Below are 13,083 nucleotides of genomic sequence, written 5' to 3' on the forward strand. Positions count from 1 at the left end.
AGGAAAAAAGAAGATACAAACTTGTTATTTAAATCATATATTTATTAATTTTCTATTATTGATTTGCCTATTAACTGAGTAAAGGAAAACAGTCTTGGTTAACATATTTCTTAAAGAATAAAAAAATTTTGCTAAAGGTCCCCTCTCATCTTGGACTCTAAGGGCCTTGCCTGGCCTAAAGCCATTTCTGCTTACTATGAACCAATGATCCTTATAAATAGCCAGAGAACCTGAGTCACCATTTTCAGGGTAATTATCTGGATTTGAGAGAAAGGGCCTTTTTCCCCCAAAGAAAAGAAGAAAGGAAAAAGACTTAACTGTGTATTCTTAAAAAAAAATTAAAATTCTGTAAGTACATTTTGTAAATGAATGATGTCCCGTATCACCAATGCTGGTACCATCTGCCCCAAGATTTTTGCCCGTTTGTCCCCTTCTTGTCATTTAGGCTTAACTCAACAAATACCTCCTTAGTATTGCCTTCCCTGGCCACCTAATGTAATTGCACCCCCATCACTCTCTATCACTTCCTCTTATTTTCATCATAAACCCCCTTAATTACCTATTATCCATTTTTATTTATTGCCTGGCTTCCCTTTATAGAGTATAACTTATATAAGGGAAGGGATGTGTTTCTCTCTATTGGAAAAAATTATCTAAGACTTAGAAATAATGTAGAGAGGAGGCAAGAGAATTAAAATGTTAAGTCAAGTTATATGCAGAGACTGCAATATGCTGATCAGCTCTATAGCCAAAACAGAAGAAAACCTGCAGAACAAAGGAAGATTTCTGCTGGGGTTGCTAACAAATCATTTCTCCACCCTGTGAAGGGAAAATAGAAAAACAGTCTTTAAGCAGGTGCCCTACACAAAATAAAATCATTCGTTCCTTATGGCTAAAAACATGGGGAACCTATGGATCAAAGGCTGAGAATTGCCAGTAGGTCTTTCACACTACAAATTCTTACCTTTTCTTGCTACATACTCTTATCCTTTCTCACTGTAGACCCATATCAAAAGAAAATAGGTAAACAAAGCCTTTAAACTGTAATTCACAGAAACTAAGAGTGGATATTAGGACTTTTTAAATTTTTTTGTCTTGGCTTTTTGTCTTGTTTTCTCTTGTCTTTCCTTTTCCCCTTATCTCATAAACTTTCCTTTTGACTTTGGAGGGCCTTGAATTCTTTCTTGCACTCAACAAAGAACTCTCTCTCTCTCTCTCTTTTTCTCTCATGGTGTGGGCCCCCACAGGGAAAATTTGCCCTGTCCTGCATCAGACACAAGCAAAAGAAATTCTGGGGGTGCCTTAGGCTGTAATACTGAGCACTGTCTAGAGCAGAGACCAGCAAACTTTCTTTTTCTGTAAAGGACCATACAGTAAATATTAGGCTTTGTGGATTAAAAAAAAAAAAAAAGATTGAGGCTATTATGTAGGAACTTCTATAACAAGAAAACAAATTTCCACCATTTTTAATTGATAACATTCAAAATAAAAACAATAATTGAATACAATATTTGGTAATATGAGTCTACTAATGAGAAGGAAATTCTTTTTAGGAGTACATTTTGCTTAGTTGGGGTTTAAAGTGTCATCAAAATCAATTTCAATTGCAAATGTTCACCTGTTAATGCTGATCTATAATGAGATTTGATGAATCTTTCTACATCAATAGGTACTGCCAAATATTGATGTCAGTCCATGAGCATGTGATTCAAGCCCACATATTCTTTTTAAAAAATTATTTTTTATTTTTTATGGTGACACTAATTAATAAGTTTCAGCTGTATACTTTAACAGTAAGGCATATATATATTTACACTGGGTGTTCACCTCCCATAGTAAGATTTCTTTCTGTCACCACATATTTGACTCCCTTTACCCTGTCTACCTCCGCCTCTCCCCATTCCCTACCCTCTGATAACCACTAGTCTATTGTTCATGTCCATGAGTCTCTGTTTGTTTGTCCTGTTCATTTGTTGCTTTTAGGTTTATATCCCACATATAAGTGATATCATATGATTTTCAACTTTTTCTGTTTAGCTTATTTCACTTAACATGATTATCTCGAGGTCCATCCACGTTGTCGCAAATGGCAGTATTTCATCTCTTCTTATGTCTGAGTAATATTCCACTGTATATATGTATCACAGCTTCTTTAGCCAATCATCTATCATAGGACACTTCGGTTGCTTCCATGTCTTGGCCACTGTGAATAATGCTGCTATATATACTGGTGTGCAAATATCTTTTCGGATATGAGTTTTCAAGTCTTTGGGGTAAATATCCAGGAGAGGGATTACTGGATCATATGGTAGTACGATTCTTGGTTTTCTGAGGAACTTCCATACTGTTTTCCATAGTAAGCCCACATATTCATTGCTTAGAAAGCATTTATAAAATTCTACTAGATTCTCCTTTAGTTACTTACTCAAAAACCATAAAACTTTACCACTGCTAGGTTATCAGATTGCTTGCTGTGTGGTAGGGCAAATCAAGATACTTAGCTTACAAAAAAAAAAAGAAAAGAAAAAGGAAACAGAACTAATAATGGCTAAGTTTATAAGAGTGAATGAAGTCAACTGTTCACACTATTAGTTTAATGACACATGATAAATTCGAATATTTTCTGCAAAGTACTTTCTGCAATAGATAATAACTATTCACTTTAAACCCATTACATTTTCATAAGCCTTGTAAATTGTTGAACTAAGCCTTTCTTCTGCTCCACATGTATTTTTGTCACCATTAGTTGTAACACAGCCTAGGGGATTCTACTTCAAGTTGTATGAATTAGTGTTTTCTCAACTTCCATGAAAACATTTTTCCTGTAATTGTTTCTTGCAGTCTATTCATAGAGGCTAATTCTTCGCTTCAAATTCAGCATTTGACAAACAACAACTGAACAATATTGGCGACATGGACTCATTAAGACCCAAGGAAAACCACTTGAAATCATTTGCTTTGTTTTTTAATTGGCTACGTATCACTCTTATTGAGGAAATAAAAACAATAAAATAAAAACAATCTTCCTAGCAAGAAGGCCCCTCCCTGCCAATATGGAAGAGTAAGAAAAGATACTTTGTTATTGAATAAGCACTAACAGATTACATGCAGATGAAGGCAGCCTAAAAACTACCGCCAAATTAGGACAAAATCTCATGATTTACACAGCAAAGCAAAAGAAAAAACAATATTTCCTCAAGAGACAAAAGGCTGCACCTGTTGATAATCTCCAGTATATCTCCAAAGAGACCCTTGTTTATCTAGATGTTATTTGACCCACAAACCTTGGAGATATCTCTACACTGTAAAAACTGGAGGCTGGGTTTAAACCCTTGAGAGATTTATCTTTCTTCCAAAGGTTAGAGTAAGGGCTGAGATTTAGTATGTCTCTAAGAAAACATTCTAAGAAAAGGGGAAAAGGTAAATGGTCTCTGCCCTTTATAAAAGGAGAAATCATTTTCATTTATCTGTAAACTCTCAATGTCCTCAATTTTCCAAGCAAATGTGCTTACTAATAGGTGAATAGTCTTTTGCAAATTTATTTTCTTTAGACATATTTCTTTGGCTGCTACAATCAAATATTTCTTTGTAGCTGGGGGCACCAGGGAACACTAAGGAATTCTTTAATTGCCTAAACCATTCTGGGTTCTAAATTGGTGTTTCCCAGGATCTGAAAGCAAATGATCTCCAAAAGAATATGCCTGCAGCCTGGTCCTTGTAGGCAAGTGCCTGCAATTCCAAATCCAGGGAGGGGACAGCAGGGCAGATGTCAGGTGTTTTCATGCTTTTTACAGTTTTTCCTGAGGCAAAATGAGGTCTTATAATTCTCTTCATTGGAGACACTGTTCTTTAACAGCAAGATAAAAAGTTAGCATTATCTCAAAACAAGATACTTTAAACAATTAGTTTGTAAATATTAAATGTTATTTTTCATTATATAGCCTATCTTCTGGGAAATGAGGCACACAGATCTTAGAAGTAACTGGTTTTAAAACAGAAAATAATGCTCCAATGATAAGCTAATTTATTTTCCTTACCAAAAAAAAAGACACATCCCTTCAGGATTATGGTCAGAGGGCCTAGGGAACTATAAAGAGGTTTTCTTTAAGTGTTTTGTCTTCTATAACAATAATCCTTTTGATATGCGAATATAAACTCCTAGAAGAGATGGGTGTGGATAAATTGCTTGGCCTGATAAGGCTTTGGGAATGGAGAGATGTGGGTGGGAATCATCAAGGTCAAATAAATATTGTGGGATGGTTGAAAAACTTTTAAGAATATTTAAGGACATGGGATGTCCAAATATTCAATTTTAATTGGTTTGTGTAGCTACATTTCTACTGCTTACATTACCCCCAAAGTTTCAGTAAAGCCTGCCACTCATAAATGCCTCCAGAGAAAGGTTTTGAGGGAAAATAAAGAATTCCAGGTGAGAAAAGAACCTGGGGGAGGCTCAGTTGAGATGGAGGTGGGGTGGGGGTGGAGGGTGGTAGGGAGAAGGAACTCAGGACTGACATAGCCCTGTCCCGTGGTCAAGGCACCAGGAAAAGCTCTCTGGCACAAACCAAGCCCTGCCCCCCTACTTCCAACACAAATACACGCAAGATCAAGGGACCCCTTCCTCCTTAATCTTCTTTTCCTAAGGTTCATTTTCCTCCCCAAACTATTTAAAATATATGTGAAGTAGAGTCCCAAGTCTCTGTGTACAGCCTCTTTTTCTTCCTCCACAAACTCTAAACCTTGCCCACAGATATCTGCTATCTATACATATCAAAGTTTCCAAATCTATATCTTTAGTTCAGACTACTCTCCTCAGCTGCAGACCCATATATCCAATAACTTGCTAGATTCTTTACTTGAATATCACTCTGGTACCTCAAACTCAGCATGTAAAAAGTTAAAACCATTAAAATGCCTTAAAAATATAAATTCTACTTGTCTACCCAGAATTCCACTTGGCAAAATAAAATCTTCCTCAATGTTTTGTTTTAAAAGATCAGTGTGCTTAGAGTTACCAAATTACTAATTTCTTTGGGCCTAAAGTGAAAAGAGTCCTATAAAGTTCTACAATTCCTTGACTAAAATAAAAAGCATGTTAACATTGTGACAGCAAAAAAACTAGGAACAACCTAAATGTTTCATCTGTAGATTTAAGGTAATCCTAATGAGAATCCTAGAAGGTAAGGGTGTGCATGTGTATGAAAACTGATAAGCTGATCTTAAAATTTATACGGAAATGGAATGGGCCAAGAATAGTAAATATAATCTTACAAACTTAAAGTTGGAGGATATATACTACCGGATATCAAGATTTATTACAAAATTACAGTAATTGAGACAGTGAGATACTGAGGGACAAACCCATAGAACCAGAGGGTCCAGAAACAGACCCACATATTGTGAACACTTTTTTAATGAAAAAGTAGACACTGCAGAGCAGCAGGGGAAAGGACTGTTTTGTTAATAAAAATCACCTAAAACTTAAAAATGCTGCAAAGAGAAGGCAGCAGGGCCAGCCAAAGATTAATTATCCAGGCAACATACTTTTGCTTAATTCATTATCTATTATTGATTAAAGCCTAAAACTCTGTGAAGTCACCTGTTAACCTATAGATTTTTGTCTGATAATGATGCAAAGAATTTCTGGTTAGTAGAAAAGGTTATATGTCCTGTAGCATTAATCAGTTTTATATCTAACGTAACAATCTTATACTAATATTCTTTTTTCAAATGCCTATAAATACTTGTGATAGTTTTATGTGTCAACTTGACTGAGCCACAGGGTGTCCAAATATTTGATCTAACATTATTCAGGGTGTCTGTAAAGATGTTTCTGGATGAGAGTAACATTTGAATAGGCAAACTATGCAAAGCAGATTGCCCTCCCTAATGTGGGTGGGCCTCATCCAATCAATTGAAGACCTGAAGAACAGGAAGGCTGAGTAAGAGAGAATTTCTCTCTAACTGCCTTTGAGCTGGAGCATTGGAACTGAAACATCGGCTTTTCCTGGGTCGTAAGCTTGCTGGCTTTTAGGCTGGAACTACACCATAAGCTCTTCTGTGTCTCAGTCTTTTGGACTGAGACTAGAACTATACTATCAGTTCTTCTGAGTCTCTAGCTTGCCAGCTACAGTCAGCTTCCATAATCGTCTGTGCCAATTGCTTATAATATAATCTCTCTATATCTATGTCTCTATATATCCCTCCCAACTCTAAATAATACAATATCTAATTTCCTCAAATGCTCATTGAACATGCTTTACCATCCTGCTCATTCCCTTATTAATGAGTTAAATAAATATTTGACATTTTAATTCTATATTCTTATAACAATCTTGCTTTTAATTTTTTTTGAAATTGTACTTGGACAGTGTTTTCAACAAAAGTTGCTGGGTCAATTGGATAACCATACAGAAAAAAAAAATTAATCTTGACTCTTACACCTCACACCATATACGAAATCTATTCCAGATGACTTACAAAAGGTAAAATAATAAAGCTTTTAGAAACTAACATAAAAGAATATTTTTATTACCTCGGGGTAGGAAAAACCTCTTAAACAAGGCATAAAATACATTAACCACAAACCCATTTAAAATAGAATCCAGAGGCCAAAAGGTAGAGCTCTCACATACTACCACTTGATGTCAATTACACATTCCAAAAAGAAAAGTGTACCTAGCATTCTCAACAAGAAGTATCTCTATTTTACTATCACAGCGGGAGGAAGGAAGATTTCTCCTTGCCCAGCAACTAGGCAAGCCAACCAGGAACTGTTACACTCAGCCAAAGAGAAGACATCACCACCTTGAACTCTCACTTTGCTCCACTGGACTTTCTTTCAAAGTATGCCCTCCTAACTTTTTCCTTTTCCTCTATAAAGTAATGTTCCTCCCTTTTGTTTGCTGGACTTGCCTATATTTTTTGCTATAGCATGCTTGACCTGAATTACAATTCTCTGCTATTCCTGAATAAACTCGTTTTTGCTAGTAAAAATAACTAGCTGTTTTATTTTGAAGGTCAACATTACAGAAGATAACTTGTACTATCTTATAGTTAAGAACTTCTGTTTATTGAAGGACACCATTAAGAAAATAAAAGGGCAAGCTACAGAGTGGGAAAAAAATATTTACACTAGATTTCTCTAACAAAAGAATCATACCCAGAATGCACAAAGATCTCCTACAAATAGACAGCAAAATGACCATATGAAAAGGTGGACCAAGGACTTGAACAAGTCAAGTCACAAAAGAAGATAACCAGTAGACATATGAAAAGTACCTAGACATTACTAGTTATCAGGGACATGCAATCTAAAGCCATCATGAGATACCAATACATACACACTAGAATAGCTGAAATTAAAGACTGACATCAAAAGTTGGCCAAAGGAAGTGGAGAAACTAGATCTCTCATATATTGTTGTGGGAATTGTGAACTGTTACAATCTCTTTGGAAAAAATTCTGGCAATATCTACTAAAGATGAACATATACATGGCCTATGACTCAGCAATTCTACTGTTAGGTATATACCCACTAGAAATACATGTACATCAATCAATAAATTTATTTTAAAAATGCAAAGGAAAGATAAGTACCACTTCAAGATAGTGGTTACTTCTGGGGAGAGAGGATGAAGAGCAAGGGATAGAAGGAAATGAGATTAAGAAGTATATAAAATATTCGACTTTATCTGAAATATTAATTTCCTCAAAAGAGAATTTGAAGCGAATATAAAATATTTCATAAACAAAAAATTTAAATATTATAAAAGAATAAAGACTCGGAATAAGAGCCATTGATTTTTTAAAAGATTGTAATACAAATATACAGTGCAATACCAATATTGTATATGTAAATATACCACATAAACACACATAGACTGATATGGTTGATGAAACTGGCACTTTATCTCTGTGCCATAACTCCAGTCTAATCATGAGAGAAACATCAGACAAATCCTAACTGAAAGACACTGTACAAAATACCTGACTAGTGCTCCACAAAACTGTCAAGGTCATCAAAAACAAGGAAGCTGAAGAATTGTCACAGTCAAGAAGAGCTTAAGGATACATGACAACAAAACGTAATGTTCTATCCTTGATAAGATCTTGGAACAGAAAAAAGACATAAGGTAAAAACGAAGGAAATCTGAATAAAGTATGGGCTTTAGTTAATGTATCAATATTGGTTCATTAATTTTAAGAAATGGACCATATTAATGTAAGATGTTAATAATAGGGGAATTAGGTGTGTGGTATATGGAGTATATGTGCTATCTTTACAAAATTTCTGTAAATCTAAAATTGTTCTAAAATTAAAAGTTTAGTTTTTAAAGTCATGTAATTTACCCAAATTCATGAAGCTAGTAAATACCTAATACTCAAAGTTTAAGACCAACCCAAATGACTTCAAACCCTTTTTTTTCATTTCACCAAACCCTTCCAAATTTTTCTAGGATTATAGAGGTATTTGTATGACTATCTAAAACAAGTTCCTTAAGGGTAGAGGAAAAAAAAATTCCCCTAGCACACCATTAGTGTTCAGTATACCAGCTTAAGTTAACTATTCACAGATAGAAAGTCACAGAGACCTAAAGAATCTGAGACTTTCAGAGAACTTGATTGGGTCAGACCTGCCTTACAGTTGTCTATATACCACCTGCTCTCAGAGGTCCCATAGGCTCTGAGCTTAGGGCCATTCAGTTCTGCAAGGGTCCTGTGGTGCCATCTACCGGTAATTAGTAGGCATCGACTTCCCCTGCTCTACCTCGGGAACCAGTTGCGGGGGTGGCGGGGAGGCGGGGGAGTTGAGAAGGAAACCCATGAACAGTTTCAATTATAGAACATGTGTAACTGTTACATAGTTCACTCGACACTTGTACAAAGCAAAGGTCCTACTTTTCCCTGGAGATTTCAGGCTCTCTTATCTCCATATTAACACTTAGGCTCCCAAAATTCACAGACATCCTCGCTGACCCACCCTCCACAGGTACAGATTGTCCATCTCCCAGAACTCAGACTCTCCCGAACAGCGTAGGCTGCAGAAACACGTCGCCCAGATTGCCCAATTTTCACACACTCCTGAGACTCCTTGCACACTACTTTGCAAACACCACATACCTCTCCATTAGGGCAAACGCGCGCACTTACCCACACCTCCCCACAAAGAAGTTCAAATTCCGCAAGCAGCTCACAGCAGCGCGAAAGCTTGAGGAGAGCCCAGGTCAAGTCAGTCTAGGCCCACAGCCTGCGGGCCGAGGCCCCGCCCCTCTAGACCTGTCATCACAGAAGCCGCACGTGGCCGGGGTGGGACCTCAGGCGACCTGCAGCCATCACTTTGTCTCCCCTGCCATCCATTGGGGCCACCGCCGCCAATCAGAGCCGGCGGATCCGGGCTGGAGAACTAGCGTCCGGGTGAGGCTGCCGGGAGAAAGGGCGGAGAGGGAAGAGGCTCTGAGTTGGGAGGGGGCTAGTGGTGGAAGGGGGCCTGGCACTGGTTCTGCCAGGCTGGAATTCTACGGGGTAGGTCCTAGTGAAAGGCGAAGAGACCAAAAGTGGGCGGGGATCGGGGGTGGGGCCAGGGACAAGCTGAGGATCCTGGGGAGACGCGGAGAAGATAAGAAGGGGTAGGACCATAGAGGGGCGTGGTCTGGGCTACAGAGGAGGAGCCCAAGGAATTCAAGAAACTAGGGAAGGGGACGAACCCGGGAAGGTGGGAGGTGGGACAAGGGAGAGGGTGGGCCCGGGCGTTGCGGGGGCGGGGCTCGGACCTAAGGGGCGAGGTTTGCAGACCGAAGCTGCAACTAGAACCGCTTGGTAATTGCACCAGTCCACTATCTCCCCAGGTGCAACGGGACTCACGGAACTTACAGGTGTGGGGCGGAATGCGGGAAGAAGGGACAAGCACGAGAGTGCGCTTGGGCAGATGTGAGGAGGTGGAGGATATGTTAGGGAAGGAGAGGATCTGTAGCTTGACTGCTAGGGGGAGGAAAACAGTTGGGGAGGAATTGGGCTCAATGTGTGGGCAAAGAGGTGCATTCTTTAGGGACTCTCGTGGGGGAGGGGCGGGAGTGCTTTGTGGGAGTGGAAAGTACTAGGTGAGAGAGTGAGGTTGCTGTTTGATGTGCAGGGTTGAAGGCGATACTTGAGGGGGAGGGGATCTGAAGGCACTCTGGGGGAAGGAAGTGCTGTGTAATGAAGGGCTGGTGGTCCAGAGTGTAGGAGCACGGAGGGGCTGTGTGGAGAAAGACGTTATGGGGCTGTGGGCACTGTGTGAGAGGAAGGGGTTGTTGGCCTCAATTGAGGGGGCAGAACCTCTAGTGTTTTGAGAAAGTAATAGTCTGGGGGCATTGTTGAGATTCCAGAAAGATGTTTGTGTACTGTGTTCCAGGAGTGAGAGTGGTGGAATTAATAGGGTGACTCCTCAGCTTCTAACTCCACCTTCTGGCCTGAGCACGCTTAGAGGAGCCAGGCCCTGCTTGCCACCAGGGCTTGTGCTCAATCTGCTTTGGATCTGTCTGGCTGAGACTGGAGGTTTCTTCCCCTAGCTGATGTCCCTGGGGACCCTTCCCCCAGTCAGTTCCTGTTAACCCCCACTCTAGTTCCTGTTCCTCCCAGAAGCCTGCCTTGGTCCCTATCTTCCCCCTCCCCTCCCCCTTTGCCCTGCCCTTATGCTCTGGGTGTGCTCATTTCCCACTTCCTTCCTCGCCCTGGGGCCTGGCCTGGTCCTTGCCCATCTAGGAGCTGTGTGTGCCCTGCCCTCAAGTTTGCACTCAAAAGCCAGACCCTTGTAACCAGCAACAAGGCCCAGACCCCACCCCGCACTACTATCGAGGTCTCTCCCAACAGCCCCCAAGTGACTGGTAGCCATATTTTTACCACTTGCCACAAACTGATTTTCCCTACCTTTTTTCTTCTACTGAGTGGGGAAGCATAAGGCCCTCAAAAATTCTGGGCTTCTGTGGGCGGTGGGAATAGTGAGGAGTATTGAGGGTCTTTGATCTGTTTTAAGAGGTGGGCCATCACTGTAGGCTGACCTAGGGAAAGGTTGTGGTTCCAGCCTCAAATGGGGGAGGAAGAGGGAATGGCTTCCCACAGTCCTGGCTTAGAAGCTGACTCTCAGAACTGAGACTAGAGCCTTGTCCTCTTGGGGGCTCCTCTGATTCCCTGAGGGGACTTGATGTAATGCCAAGAGTTCTTTTTGCCCCTTGGCTGACTGGGAGAGGGTGGGAAAGGCCTGCCTTCCACACTGTGGCTGAATGAGTGTGACAGGGCTGCTGAAAGGGGCCCCAAGCCAGCCTCCTCTAGCTGAGACACTGGCTGGAGAGGGAGGGGGTGCTGAGGCCAGACAAAGCCATGGGGTAGGGTGGGGTAAAAGAGGGCAGGCTGATGCCTTTTGAGGAGGAGCTGATTGCTATGGCAACACAGCTTCCCAGACCGTCTGTCAGAGAGGCAGGCCTAGGGCAGACTCACTCCAGCTTCCTCAGGATTGAGGCATTTGTGTGAGTGGGTGGGGCGTGAAGAAAAAGGGCATTAGTTTGCTGTGCTGAAGCTGGAGCAGATAGCTTTTCTACTTTGGTACAAGCAGCAGGGCATTCAGACGCTTGGACTCATGTTCTGAAAATGGATATGAGTGAACAATAGCCATTAGAATTGTAGCGATATAAGGCCAGAGTTGCAGAGGCCCTAAGTGGTCATCGTTTATGCAAACCTCTCATTTTACAGATTTGGAAATTTATGGCCAAAAAGATCGATTTTCTCCAGGTTTCACAGTGAAAGAGCAGGAATTAGGATCCACGTCTCCTGATTACTGTTCGCTCAGCCCAGGGCTCACTGTTCTTTCAGCTAATGTTTGTTGAGCACATAGTATATGCCAGGCACTGATGTTGATTCTGGGAATACAGCATGAACAAAACAAAGTTGCTGCTCTTATGGAGCTTCCATTCTAATGTGGGGGGAGAGAGAAAGAGAGAATGGCTAGCTGCCGATAACTGCTAGAAAAAAATAAAGCAGGGTGAGAGTTAGGGCAGGTGGATAAGGCCTCTTAATTATACCATGCTGCTTTTCTAAGGCACACTGAGGCCTAGAACATCTTTGATCTTTCCCTCTGAACTATTGCCCCCTAACCTTTGCAGGTAACTAAGTCCTGGACCTATGGTTGTGGCAGTAAGATAGAATAAAGTGAGATCGCCAAGGGATTATTCCTTCCCTACAGTGTTCTGTGTCTACCTGTCTACCCAGTAAGCTTAAAAAGCAAGTAGACTCTTAAACCGGTACTCTGCAAATTTATCCAGGGTGTTGAAAATTTTTTTAATCCTGTTCCTTACCATTAGGGAACCAGCGAGGAAATCAGTCCATGGTAACTTGGTTCTTTTTCAGGGTTTTTCCCCTGGTCTGAGGTGAGGAGAAGGTTGCCTAGAGGAACTAATTTACTTGCTTGTCCTTCCTAAGTCTACAGCACAAGGGAGGAGTAAGGGAAGGGGAACCTCTTTTTAGTGTCCAGTCACAACCTCAGGGCCCTTGAGGCGCATAGCACAGGCAAGGTAGAAACAAGGACCTTAGACTTATGTGGCCTCTGAACTATGAACAGATCCCCGCCCCCAACTCTTCTGGAGGCACAGCCAGGGCAGGGGTCCCCAACCCCTGGGCTGTGGACCAGTACTGGTCTGGTGGCCTTTTAGGAACTGGGCCACACAGCAGGAGGTGAGTGGTGGATAAGCAAGCGAAACTTCATCTGTATTTGCAGCCACTCCCTAGCACTAGAATCATTGCCTCAGCTCCACCTCAGATCATCAGACATTGGATTCTCATTGGAGCACTGGTCCCTGGTGCCAAAAAGGTTGGGGACCGCTGCTCTAGGGTCTCAGTTTGTTTTCCCTCTTTTGGCTCTGGTGTTTACCTCCTGCTTCTGTGGAAGACTGAGAGAAAAATCCTCCTAAGTTCTAAACTGTGTGACTTGCCGACACGTCCTGAGGGAAAGGTAGACAGTGCTATGTTCTTAGCTTGCCTCTAGAGCGGCCCCTCTGAAAAGTGTCTTTTAATGCCTAATCTTTACAGAGGTTTCCATCCTGGTCATTTAAA

At 41.1% G+C, this 13,083-nt stretch overlaps 2 protein-coding genes across 8 annotated transcripts in view; one reads left to right on the forward strand and one right to left on the reverse strand.

The window, feature by feature from the left end:
- Positions 1–9,248, reverse strand: part of UNC13B (unc-13 homolog B) — a 193,813-nt gene extending 184,565 nt beyond the window's left edge. For all 4 annotated transcript variants that reach the window (XM_025049704.1, XM_025049703.1, XM_025049706.1 and 1 more), the window contains exon 1: positions 9,154–9,248. The gene's annotated coding sequence lies outside the window, so the exon portion shown is untranslated. The remainder of the gene's footprint in view (positions 1–9,153) is intronic.
- Positions 9,249–9,305: 57 nt separating this feature from the next.
- FAM214B (family with sequence similarity 214 member B) overlaps positions 9,306–13,083 on the forward strand; it is an 11,868-nt gene continuing 8,090 nt past the window's right edge. For 2 of the 4 annotated variants that reach the window (XM_015592684.2, XM_015592685.2), the window contains exon 1: positions 9,774–9,875. The gene's annotated coding sequence lies outside the window, so the exon portion shown is untranslated. Of the gene's footprint in view, positions 9,418–9,770; positions 9,876–13,083 lie in introns of those variants that run through there. The other 2 variants (XM_025049707.1, XM_015592681.1) reach the window with 2 other exon arrangements.

The sequence above is a fragment of the Pteropus alecto genome, unplaced genomic scaffold (assembly GCF_000325575.1).
Source record: "Pteropus alecto unplaced genomic scaffold, ASM32557v1 scaffold206, whole genome shotgun sequence".
NCBI lineage: Eukaryota > Metazoa > Chordata > Mammalia > Chiroptera > Pteropodidae > Pteropus > Pteropus alecto.